At 39.0% G+C, this 13,529-nt stretch overlaps 1 protein-coding gene across 5 annotated transcripts in view; it reads right to left on the reverse strand.

Annotated features, from left to right (window-relative positions):
* LOC137415994 (uncharacterized) overlaps positions 1–13,529 on the reverse strand; it is a 120,164-nt gene that overhangs the window by 18,863 nt on the left and 87,772 nt on the right. The window lies entirely within an intron of this gene.

The raw sequence follows: 13,529 nt of genomic DNA on the forward strand, positions 1-13,529 counted from the left end.
TCAATTAATCGATTAATTATTTAATTATTCGATTAATGACAAAAAAATTTTTTTTTTTTAAGTTACAGATTCTGATGAAATAGTGGTAGTTTATGTGTTCTCTGACCAAATTGATTAATAATTTAATTTTTTTATGATTATTATTTATTTATTTTCATTATTAATCATTTATTTATTTTCTTTCTCATTTGGCCAATATCTCAGGCACCTTTTGAGCTGGGAAGCTAATATTTGGACATGAGTGACCAAGTGATGTGGCTATCAAGGATATTTTTGATTTATTGATTAATCATTTCATCTATTAATTATTTATTTATTAATCGATTAATTATTTATTGAGTAATCAATTAATTATTTAATTTTTTATAAATGACTTATTTAATTACATTTCTAAAAGATACATCTTCGGATGAAGCACTAGTGGTTTAGTTATGCGATTAGCCAATTGATTATGAAAATATTTTGTGATAATCTTTTATTGATTTTAATTATACAATTAATCAATCAATTAGTGTACACCTCTCCCTCCCAATGCAGCCTCAATGAGCTGCACTGCGGTATTGCCGGGCGCCTGAGGCGCCCCGGCAATGCCGCGCTGCAGCATATTTAATTATTTGGCATGGGGCGGTGTACTTTGAATGTATGTGTACTTGTTTGTTTGTTTGTTTGTCCGGACGATATCTCAGCCATCCTTTGAGCAAGGAAGCTGAAATTTCGGCACAATAGTGAGCAAGTCCTTTTTCAAAAACGGTATTTTTTGTTTTTTGATTAATCAATAAATTGAGGAGTTATTTAATTCTTAGCGATTAATTAAGTACTTATTTAATTAATCAAATTTCCTTTCTCTTCTGACCATTAACTCAGGCACCTTTTGAGTTAGGAAGCTGATATTTGGACATGCCAATGACCAGGTGATTTGGCTGCAAAGGCTATTTTTGATTTATTAATTAATCAATTAATCGATTAATTATTTAATTATTCGATTAATGACTAAAATGTTTTGTTTTTTTTCAGTTACAGATTCTGATGAAATGGTGGTGGTTCATGTGTTCTCTGACCGAATTGATTAATAATTTAATTTTCTAATGATTATTATTTATTTATTTTCATTATTAATCATTTATTTATTTTCTTTCTCATTTGGCCAATATCTCAGGCACCTTTTGAGCTCGGAAGCTAATATTTGGACATGAGTGACCAAGTGATGTGGCTATCAAGAATATTTTTGATTTATTGATTAATCAATTAATCGATTAATTATTTAATTATTCGATTAAGTAAAAAAAAAAATTTTTTTTTTTTTTTCAGTTACAGATTCTGATGAAATGGTGGTGGTTTATGTGTTCTGTGACCGAATTGATTAATAATTTAATTTTTTAATGATTATTGTACACCGCACCTTTCCTATGCCGTCTCCAGGCATTGCAAATCGTCATTGCCGGGCACCGAAGGGGGCTCGGCAGTGACGCACGCTGAAAGAGAGTACTCAGTTTTCACTCTCATTGTTTGTTTTCTTGCTTTTTGTTGTACACCGCACCTTTCCTATGCCATCTCCAGGCATTGCAAATCGTCATTGCTGGGCACCGAAGGGGGCTCGGCAGTGACGCACGCTGAAAGAGAGTACTCAGTTTTCACTCTGGTTGTTTGTTTTCTTGCTTTCTTTCTTTCTTGTTGTACACCGCTCCTTTCCTATGCCATCTCCAGGCATTGCAAATCGTCATTGCTGGGCACCAAAGGGGGCTCGGCAGTGACGCACACTGAAAGAGAGTACTCAGTTTTCACTCTGGTTGTTGTACACCGCTCCTTTCCTATGCCATCTCCAGGCATTGCAAATCGTCATTGCTGGGCACCGAAGGGGGCTCGGCAGTGACGCACGCTGAAAGAGAGTACTCAGTTTTCACTCTGGTTGTTTGTTTTCTTGCTTTCTTTCTTGTTTGTTTGTTTGTTTGTTTATTGGTTGTCCGGACGATATCTCAGCCATCCTTTGAGCTAGGAAGCTGAAATTTCGGCACAATAGTGAGCAAGTCCTTTGTCAAAAACGGTATTTTTTTTTTTGATTAATCAATAAATTGAGGAGTTATTTAATTATTAGCGATTAATTAAGTACTTCTTTAATTAATCAAATTTCCTTTCTCTTCTGACCATTAACTCAGGCACCTTTTGAGTTAGGAAGCTGATATTTGGACATGCCAATGACCAGGTGATTTGGCTGCAAAGGATATTTTTGATTTATTAATTAATCAATGAATCGATTAATTATTTAATTATTCGATTAATGACAAAAAAAATTTTTTTTTAAAGTTACAGATTCTGATGAAATAGTGGTAGTTTATGTGTTCTCTGACCAAAATGATTAATAATTTAATTCTTTTATGATTATTATTTATTTTCATTAGTAATCATTTATTTATTTTCTTTCTCATTTGGCCAATATCTCAGGCACCTTTTGAGCTGGGAAGCTAATATTTGGACATGAGTGACCAAGTGATGTGGCTATCAAGGATATTTTTGATTTATTGATTAATCATTTCATCTATTAATTATTTATTGATTAATCGATTAATTATTTATTGAGTAATCAATTAATTATTTAATTTTTTATAAATGACTTATTGTACACCGCACCTTTCCTATGCCATCTCCAGGCATTGCAAATCGTCATTGCTGGGCACCGAAGGGGGCTCGGCAGTGACGCACGCTGAAAGAGAGTACTCAGTTTTCACTCTGGTTGTTTTCTTGTTTTCTTGCTTTCTTGGTTGTCCGGACGATATCTCAGCCATCCTTTGAGCTAGGAAGCTGAAATTTCGGCACAGTAGTGAGCAAGTCCTTTGTCAAATACGGTATTTTTTGTTTTTTGAATAATCAATTAATTGAGGAGTTATTTAATTATTAGCGTTTAATTAAGTACTTATTTAATTAATTAAATTTCATTTATCTTCTGACCATTATTAACTCAGGCACCTTTTGAGTTAGGAAGCTGATATTTGGACATGCCAATGACCAGGTGATTTGGCTGCAAAGGATATTTTTGATTTATTAATTAATCAATTAATCGATTAATTATTTAATTATTCGATTAATGACAAAAAAAATTTTTTTTTTTAAGTTACAGATTCTGATGAAATAGTGGTAGTTTATGTGTTCTCTGACCAAATTGATTAATAATTTAATTTTTTTATGATTATTATTTATTTATTTTCATTATTAATCATTTATTTATTTTCTTTCTCATTTGGCCAATATCTCAGGCACCTTTTGAGCTGGGAAGCTAATATTTGGACATGAGTGACCAAGTGATGTGGCTATCAAGGATATTTTTGATTTATTGATTAATCATTTCATCTATTAAGTATTTATTGATTAATCGATTAATTATTTATTGAGTAATCAATTAATTATTTAATTTTTTATAAATGACTTATTTAATTAAATTTCTAAAAGATACATCTTCGGATGAAGCACTACTGGTTTAGTTATGCGATTAGCCAATTGATTATGAAAATATTTTGTGATAATCTTTTATTGATTTTAATTATACAATTAATCAATCAATTAGTGTACACCTCTCCCTCCCAATGCAGCCTCAATGAGCTGCACTGCGGTATTGCCGGGCGCCGGAGGCGCCCCGGCAATGCCGCGCTGCAGCATATTTAATTATTTGGCATGGGGCGGTGTACTTTGAATGTATGTGTACTTGTTTAATTACATTTCTAAAAGATACATCTTCGGATGAAGCACTAGTGGTTTAGTTATGCGATTAGCCAATTGATTATGAAAATATTTTGTGATAATCTTTTATTGATTTTAATTATACAATTAATCAGTCAATTAGTGGACACCTCTCCCTCCCAATGCAGCCTCAATGAGCTGCAGTGCGGTATTGCCGGGCGCCGGAGGCGCCACGGCAATGCCGCGCTGCAGCATATTTAATTATTTGGCATGGGGCGGTGTACTTTGAATGTATGTGTACTTGTTTGTTTGTTTGTTTGTTTGTCCGGGCGATATCTCAGCCATCCTTTGAGCTAGGAAGCTGAAATTTCGGCACAATAGTGAGCAAGTCCTTTGTCAAAAACGGTATTTTTTGTTTTTTGATTAATCAATTAATTGATGAGTTATTTAATTATTAGCGATTAATGAAGTACTTATTTAATTAATTAAATTTCATTTCTCTTCTGACCATTAACTCAGGCACCTTTTGAGTTAGGAAGCTGATATTTGGACATGCCAATGACCAGGTGATTTGGCTGCAAAGGCTATTTTTGATTTATTAATTAATCAATTAATCAATTAATCGATTTATTATTTAATTATTTGATTAATGACAAAAAAATTTTTTTTTTTACAGTTACAGATTCTGATGAAATGGTGGTGGTTTATGTGTTCTCTGACCAAATTGATTAATAATTTAATTTTTTTATGATTATTATTTATTTATTTTCATTATTAATCATTTATTTATCTTCTTTCTCATTTGGCCAATATCTCAGGCACCTTTTGAGCTCAGAAGCTAATATTTGGACATGAGTGACCAGGTGATGTGGCTATCAAGGATATTTTTGATTTATTGATTAATCAATTAATCAATGTATCGATTAATTATTTAATTATTCGATTAATTACTAAAAAAAAATTCTTTCCCCCAGTTACAGATTCTGATGAAATGGTGGTGGTTTATGTGTTCTGTGACCGAATTGATTGATAATTTAATTTTTTAATGATTATTATTTATTTATTTTCATTATTAATCATTTATTTATTTTCTTTCTCATTTGGCCAATATCTCAGGCACCTTTTGAGCTGGGAAGCTAATATTTGGACATGAGTGACCAAGTGATGTGGCTATCAAGGATATTTTTGATTAATTGATTAATCATTTCATCGATTCATTATTTATTGATTAATCGATGAATTACTTATTGATTAATCAATTAATTATTTAATTTTTTATTAATGACTTATTTGATTAAATTTCTAAAAGATACATCTTCGGATGAAGCACGAGTGGTTTCGTTATGGTATTAGCCAATTGATTAAGAAAATATTTTGTGATAATCTTTTATTGATTTTAATTATACAATTAATCAATCAATTAGATGTACATCTCTCCCTCCCAATGCAGCCTCTATGAGCTGCACTGCGGTATTGCCGGGCGCCGGAGGCGCCCCGGCAATGCCACGCTGTAGGATATTTAATTATTTGGCATGGGGGCGGTGTACTTTGAATGTATGTGTACTTGTTTGTTTGTTTGTTTGTTTGTCCGGACGATATCTCAGCCATCCTTTGAGCTAGGAAGCTGAAATTTCGGCACAATAGTGAGCAAGTCCTTTGTCAAAAACAGTATTTTTTGTTTTTTGATTAATCAATAAATTGAGGAGTTATTTAATTATTAGCGATTAATTAAGTACTTATTTAATTAATCAAATTTCCTTTCTCTTCTGACCATTAACTCAGGCACCTTTTGAGTTAGGAAGCTGATATTTGGACATGCCAATGACCAGGTGATTTGGCTGCAAAGGCTATTTTTGATTTATTAATTAATCAATTAATCGATTAATTATTTAATTATTCGATTAATGACTAAAATGTTTTTGTTTTTTTCAGTTACAGATTCTGACGAAATGGTGGTGGTTCATGTGTTCTCTGACCGAATTGATTAATAATTTAATTTTCTAATGATTATTATTTATTTATTTTCATTATTAATCATTTATTTATTTTCTTTCTCATTTGGCCAATATCTCAGGCATCTTTTGAGCTCGGAAGCTAATATTTGGACATGAGTGACCAAGTGATGTGGCTATCAAGAATATTTTTGATTTATTGATTAATCAATTAATCGATTAATTATTTAATTATTCGATGAAGTACTAAAAAAAAAATTTTTTTTTTTTCAGTTACAGATTCTGATGAAATGGTCGTGGTTTATATGTTCTGTGAGCGAATTGATTAATAATTTAATTTTTTCATGATTATTATTTATTTATTTTCATTATTAATCATTTATTTATTTTCTTTCTCATTTGGCCAATATCTCAGGCACCTTTTGAGCTGGGAAGCTAATATATGGACATGGCAGTGACCAAGTGATGTGGCTATCAAGGATATTTTTGATTTATTGATTAATCATTTAATCGATTAATTTATTTATTGGTGAATCAATTAATTATTTAATTTTTTATTAATGACTTATTTAATAAAATTTCTAAAAGATACATCTTCGGATGAAGCACGAGTGGTTTAGTTATGCTATTAGCCAATTGATTATGAAAATAATTTGTGATAATCTTTTATTGATTTTAATTATACAATTAATCAATGAATTAGCGTACACCTCTCCCTCCCAAAGCAGCCTCTCTGAGCTGCACTGCGGTATTGCCGGGCGCCTAAGGCGCCCCGGCAATGCCGCGCTGTAGGATATTTAATTATTTGGCAAGGGGCGGTGTACTTTGAATGTATGTGTACTTGTTATTTTATTTTTTTGTATACAAGATTGAGGCTCGTTTAAGAGCTGGCACATTAAACACATATTAGCACATAAAACACAAAAACATAAATGGACATAAAACAATAAAGGGAGAGGGAGACAAGATAGGGAGAGAGAGGGAAGCACACAAGCACAACAGTAGAGAACAGGGACATCAGGAGATCTGTTTGAAGGGAGAAGGGTGGGGGAGGGAAGGAGTACACGGAATAAAAGAAATTGACACAACAAGGAATTTCAGGAATGAAGACGGAGATTGAAAGATATGGATTTGGCATGTATTAACGGAGGTAGAAAGATCAAGGTTTTGGTTTGGATGGGGGAAGATAAGAGATGGTGGTGAACAGCTGTTTTAAAGACCTGGAGCGAGGATTGGGATTGAAGAGAGTGAGGGAGTTTGTTCCAGAGGCGGGAAAAAAAAGATGAATGAAAGAGTGAAGGTGAGCAGAGGGTCTTGATTTTGGAAGTTTCACCAGAAGAGGGTTGCTGGCAGTTCTTGTGCGTCCTGTAGGAATATTTGGGGGACACAGCACAGAAAGAGCTGGGGGAGCTGGGCCAGAAAGGAGTCGGTATAAGACAGAAAGACCACCAACCGGCCTGCAGTGAGAGAGTGAAAGGCCCTCAGAATCAGCTACATCACGGGAGATGCCAATGATCCTGAAAGCTTTGGTTTTTACAGCTTGAAGCCGAGCTAGGTGTGAGGCAGGAGCACCAGCCCAGAGGGGAGAGCAGTATTCCATCAAGCTGCAGATGAAAGCCTTGTATGTGGTGAGGAGCTCAGGTGTGCCAAGGAAGGATTTCGCACGATGGTAGGATGCCTAGTCGGCGACTGGCTTTGGAGGCCAGCTTGGAAATGTGGTTTTCCCAGGAAAGATCATGGCTGATCGTGAGACCCAAAAGCTTGAGTGTCGGAACTTCTTGGAGAGGATTGTTGAGAAAGTAGATGGGAGGGTTTTCCAGACGGTCTTTTCGGAGAGACATAGTGAGAGTGTGAGATTTGTCAGGATTGAAAGACATGTTCCACTTGTTTGACCAGTTTGTGATTTTGTCCAGGTCTGCGGAGAGTGAGGAGGCTGCTGCCTGCCAATCTGTGGGTTGAAATATGGAGCGGCAGAGAGTGGAGAGGATTTTCCAGAGTCGGAAAGATCATTGATGAAAGCCAAAAAAAGGACAGGGCCCAGAACAATGCCTTGAGGAACTCCAGCCTAAACAAACAAAAATAGTGCAATATCCCATACTTCGTTTCGTATTATTTGTTGTGCATGGGCCTGTCGTATTCATCCACAGTGATCACCTGCACAGAGTAATTGGGCTAACGGCATCTCCGTGCTTCAGTCCAACATCAAGGCCATCTACCATGCCCTGGATCCTACATCAGTAACCCAGGTTGCTTCTTCCAGCTGACATGGCCTGCTGCGGTTTCTAATGTTCCACAATGACGGTACTGCTCTAGCAGCTGCACGGAAAGGACGAGTCCTGGGAATGGACTGGGGTAAGACTTTATTTGTATAATCATGCATTTACCCTCCACATAAAGCCCTCACAGTTCTGCTGGCTATCTCCGGTACAACCCACGTCCATTCCAGGACATGCACGAGAGGTTCTGCACAGGACTGACTGCGCCAGTGGTCCGAGCTTCCCTGCCGGAGCAGTTTTCAGCTCCAGTTCACACACCTAGGCAGGACAATGTGGTGGTAGACCTGCTTTTCAGCTCCATTGGCACCCTGGCTCTACCAGCTGTTTCGACAGTGGGGAGTATGACCTCATTCAGCGGCTTTACCAGGTGCCAGATCCTTCAGATGAAAGAGCACTACAATTATCTGATGACAGCAAGACCTCAACGGAGAGGCAGCCTATGAGGTAAAGACATGTCACTGCTACGCACCCAGAGGACGTCTGCCCATCAAAAATATATCCATGAGAATGGTGTATTGTATGCCTCGAGTAAATTGAAAAGATAAAGTTAATTAAAATAATAATAATAATAAATAATGTTATGTCGGTGGGGTAGAGATACTTTAGACCAGGTAGAGTTGTGTAGGTATCATGCTCCGACTGTCTTGAAGAAGAAGAACCACCACCATGTAATAAGTAGAGGACCCGTTTAACCCGGATGTCAGATAAGTTGTATATCTGTCCCCATCACGAGGGGGCGGCGCATGTTAACTAGCTTAGGGAATAAGGATAAATTATCCCTTGGTACGTCTTACCCTTGGTGATTTATCCATTGTCCCTTATGGCCCCACAATCGACACCAGCGCAGGAAGTGTCCATTAAAAGCACATTACAATAAATAACAATAAAACAAACCGGAAGCCAGGCATCAAGCACTAGGGCTAACAATCCCACCTGGCAGGCACACATCGCTCAGGCAGGCCGAGAGCCATGCCCAGAAGGACAGTGATTGGGTGGGAGTTGACCAACAGGAAGGCCGGGGTAAGAAGGGACTCGCTGATTGGCCAGGGCGGAGCAAGAAGGCACTCACTAATTGGTGAAAGAAGGGTGAGCAAGAAGCGGCTCGCTGACTGCTGGAGAGCTGAGCATGCAGTGATTGCAGTGGTGTCCTGTGGGCTGATTGGTGGAGAGTCACAGATGACGTCACAAGACGGCCGATAAAACAACGCGCTGACCGACATCTTGGGCCCCTTGATATCGGACTCTGGTGAAAGTCGGTTGAGCACTGACAATTCTCCCCCCCTGTCTTGACGTTCTGGACCTCGGTTCTGGCGGAGGCGGTTGTGGGCCGGCATCGTATCCTCGTTCCCTTGTTCGTCTGATGTGAGGAGGAAGCGCCGCAGACAAAGAGCTTCAGTTTTACCAGGCAGAAACGACGCATGGCTACCAGTGCCCTGGACCCGTTCGCAGACCCTGACGAGGTTCAAGCCGATTGAGCTAAGCGCAAATAACCACGTTTTTATTTTCCAGGTTATCCTTCCCTTCGTCTGTGTTTCTAAGTCTGGTGAGGGAGCGCTCCATTTAGGTCTTTAGTTATCGTCGCGCTTTTCTTTGTCCCGGCATTCCGTTTAATAAACCCTTGATTATTTTCTGTACATTTCTAAATCCGTGTTTGTTTGAGTTATTCTTTGCAGGCTTTGGGACTGCCGGCGATCGCGACAGGTAAGCTTCATCTTCTCCTCCCCTTTCTTCCCCCGCATATATAAAATCCACATTTGATCATCGCCTCTGAGTAACGCTCGATTTGCCTTCCGTGACTCTCCCGGTGTTAACTGAGAGCAGTCACACGACAATGAATTAATTCTTCCTCGAAAAGGACAAGAGGAGGGGAGTTTTAGAAGATTTTATTTATTCAACATCCACATTCAGACATGCACACACACACAATGATATTTATTTACTGAGTACGAGGATGTTACAAGGTGGAATGTATTTTAAATGGATAATTATATAGGTGATTGATTATTGGAGACGATGTTTTGTTAATGAGAATTCTGCTCTGAGTGTGGTGTGTCGGGAGGAGCCCTGGTGAGATGGCGGGGTGGGGTGAAGGCCAGCCAACCCCGAGTGCAGTGTTTGTGGGAGACGTGTGGAGCTCAGAATCACCGTGGCCTCTGTTTTAAATTGATAAATGCAAACACTTTTGTACTCAATCTCGCAAAAGGAAACATTTGCTTTATTATTAATTTGAGGTTTATATGCTACATCTTGAATGTTAAGGAAATAGTATACCATTTTTAATGGACGCGGATTTAAATGAAGAAGGTGCAAATTAGTAATTGCATTGTGGTTAATAAAATGGTTTTAACACTGAATATATGCATTTCCCTACAAAGGTCAAGATGCGATTGGTGCCAAACAGTCTACATTCCTCCTATCGTGTACGTGGTACAACCTCTGACCTACTCTGACATAATCCAAAACATTGTATCTGCCTGTGGCCTCGAAATGATGTAATCGGCCGTGTGCAGAGTATAAAAATGAGCTCGACTGGAGTGTCGAGTGAGAAATACGCTGGTGGTCATTGGTTTTTGTCATACGAGTGCTGTCAATTATTTGTATTTGAGTTATGTACCTGATGTATGTATCAAAAGCCTTATTTCTCCCGAGCATTAAACTCTTCATTGTAAAACCATGGAGAGGACTTATAATTATTTCCACTATACTTTATGTTGACCTAATGTTGATCTAAAATGAAAGTTAAAATCCTCGACAGTGGGAATGGTGCGGCTGGTGGAAGGAGCATCTTGGCTGGTGGTTGTAGTTGGTGATGCATCTTTCAGCTTGAAAAATGAGTGGCGAGTGGGCTGGGTGGCATTCTTTTTCCTTGCTGCAAAAAGTTCCTTGTAGCAAAGAAAGGCGTCATTAACAGCAAGGCTAAAATCAGTGCTCCTTTCAACATTTGGATCTTGCTCGATAACAAATTACATGGCCTCCTCAAACGTGCCTAGAATTTGGCTGAGGTTTTTCATGGTGAGCTGCTTGAATCGAGGCGTCACAGCTTCTTCTTCTTCAGCCCGTTGCTGTTCCAACTACTCGAGATCCTCGTTGATCCGGGGTTTTGCACGAGACTCTTGTAAGTACTCCACGTACTCTTCGTCAACCTCATCAAAACCAGCCTGCTTCGCCAGGTCGACAATTTGACCTGTAATCGACGGAACATCAGCAAACTCCATGGAAGGAATTGTGGACAGACTCAGGCCACACCTTCTTCCATACAGCGTTCATTGTAGATGCACTCACCTTCACCCACAAATCCTTAATGTTTCTCAAAGCCTTTTTTATGTTGTATGCTCGCCAAAACTCCTTGATTGATGGCTTATCCTCGCCATCAGTTTCCTTGATGATCTACTGCATGGTATGCACAACACAATCGGCTTTAAAAGCAGAAATAAATCCCTGATCCATGGGATGTAAAAGTGAGGTCGTATTGGGTGGCAAAAATACTACCTGCACGTTTTCACACCAGTCTTATACATGCTGAGGATGCGCAGGGTCATTGCCTACAAGCAGCAAATATTTGCTGTTGAGGTTGTTCTCAATGGAGCACTTCTCAAGGTGGTTGCTGAAGTAATTGATCATGTAATCCTGGGTCAACGTCTCAATTATGCAAGCCTTTGGATTTGACTGCCATATTACAGGGAGTTGTGGCTTCAGGAAGCCCCTTAGCACTCATGGTTTTTCAGCATGGTAAACAAGAAGTGACTTCAGTTTTACATGCACTTCTGCGTTTCCGCCAAGTAACAAGGTCAACCTGTCCTCGGCTGCTTTAAACCGAGGGACAGTCTTCTCTTCTCGTGCAATGCATTTTCTCATAAATGATACTCCCGTTTGAGTACATGCTTCGTACTCAAGCGGGAGCCTTGTGTTGGCTTAACAGTTAAGATGCTGGCTTAAGGATCCTAGGGTCCTGAGTTTGAATCCCGGTCGATCATTGAATTAACACCAGGGATGTTGACTCAGTCTGTCATCCTTCCGAGGTCAGCAAATTGAGTACTAGCTCACTGGTAATTGCGGCACTGCATCAGCGGCACAAACACGCTTCCAAAAAAATGATGCAACCAGCAGCCACAGGCTGCATACGAAACAACAACTCAAACGGGAGTGGTGAGTGCGCTGATAATCGTTTCCAAAATAATTTAGTTTCGGCAATTTTGTACACTTGTTTCGTTGAGTACCCTCCCCTCCCCTTCGGTCCCCCCTCTCCCCTCCCTCAACTATCTTCTTCAACTTTGCGGTAAATTCCGATACCGCAGCATGGCCCGCATTTGCTTTGCTGCCTCACCCGTACTCGTACTCTTCATGGGGATTGGAGCCATGCCTAAACCTCATGTCCACTTCGAGTTTAGGAGTGTGGCGGTTCAAATCCGGGCCGAGTCATACCAAAGACGTTAAAAATGGTATGTGCTGCTTTCTTGCTCAAAGCTCAGCATTAAAAAAAGTTAAGAGCACAAACAATCCCCATAGGTGTGCCTCCAAGGGGAGGAGGCAATTCCTCCTTCGGGAATGCCTTGCTGAGTGCGGTGATAATTGAGTACCCCGGGAAGTGACAGCACTTCCCCCAAGCTTAGTGGCTGTGTTCGTGTCATCTAACAGTTTTGTGTTGTATCAGGTAGGTTCGTGTGTGTGTGTGTGTGTATGTGTGTGTGTGTGTGTGTGTGTGTGTGTGTGTGTGTGTGTGTGTGTGTGTGTGTGTGTGTGTGTGTGTGTGTGTGTGTGTGTGTGTGTGTGTGTGTGAGGGGCAACTGCACTTACGTGCCTTAAATCATGTTTAATTCTTTTTAGAAAGCATCCCAAAATCCACGTCCGTTTTGTACTCCAACTAACCATGATGAAAACAAAAGTGAAGACAAAAAAAAAGGAAAAAAAGATAGAAATTTATAAACCGGTGTTATCCATATTTTCATAATAAAGGTTTCTTAAAAATGTGATGGCAAATGGTAAAAAGGTTATGGCCTGATCAGACACTGCAGCTCAATGGCAAACTAGAAAGAGCAATCAGAGATTGCAGACCCTCACCAGGATGTGTTTTCAGTGGTTTTTAAGGCTTTTGTGTTAAAACAAATATGGCGACGGAACCACGTGACCGATGACATCATCATATTTTTTTCTCGACCAATTATCCCAAGATGATGCTCAATAAATTTCATCTTGATCGGATGAAGTTTTGTGCTTGTCGAATTATGACCTCATAATGGAGGCACCTATGACATCATCATTAACATATGTTATTCCACATGGAGAGTTCTTTACAATGAGCCATGTCTCAATTTTTTATATTCAGAGCTTTCGGAGATACAGAGGTGCAAAGGTTTTCGATTTTTCCAAGATGGCGCCTATACCAGGTGACCTACAACGTCATAATTATCATTAAAAAAAATTCTACAGGTGGAGGTGCACCTATGGTGAAAATTTCCTGTCAATTGGACCAACGGTTGCAGAGAAAATCACATTTATTCTGTGCAGAGAAAGAGACAGACAGACAGACAAACAAATGAAAAATCGGTCAGACACCGAGGACTTGCCGGAATGTATTCCGAAAAGTTTTTCGGTTTTTACAAGATGGCGGCCGAACCACGTGACCGATGACATC

Source organism: Myxine glutinosa, chromosome 9 (genome assembly GCF_964187855.1).
Source record: "Myxine glutinosa chromosome 9, kmMyxGlut1.1, whole genome shotgun sequence".
In the NCBI taxonomy this organism is placed as follows: domain Eukaryota; kingdom Metazoa; phylum Chordata; class Myxini; order Myxiniformes; family Myxinidae; genus Myxine; species Myxine glutinosa.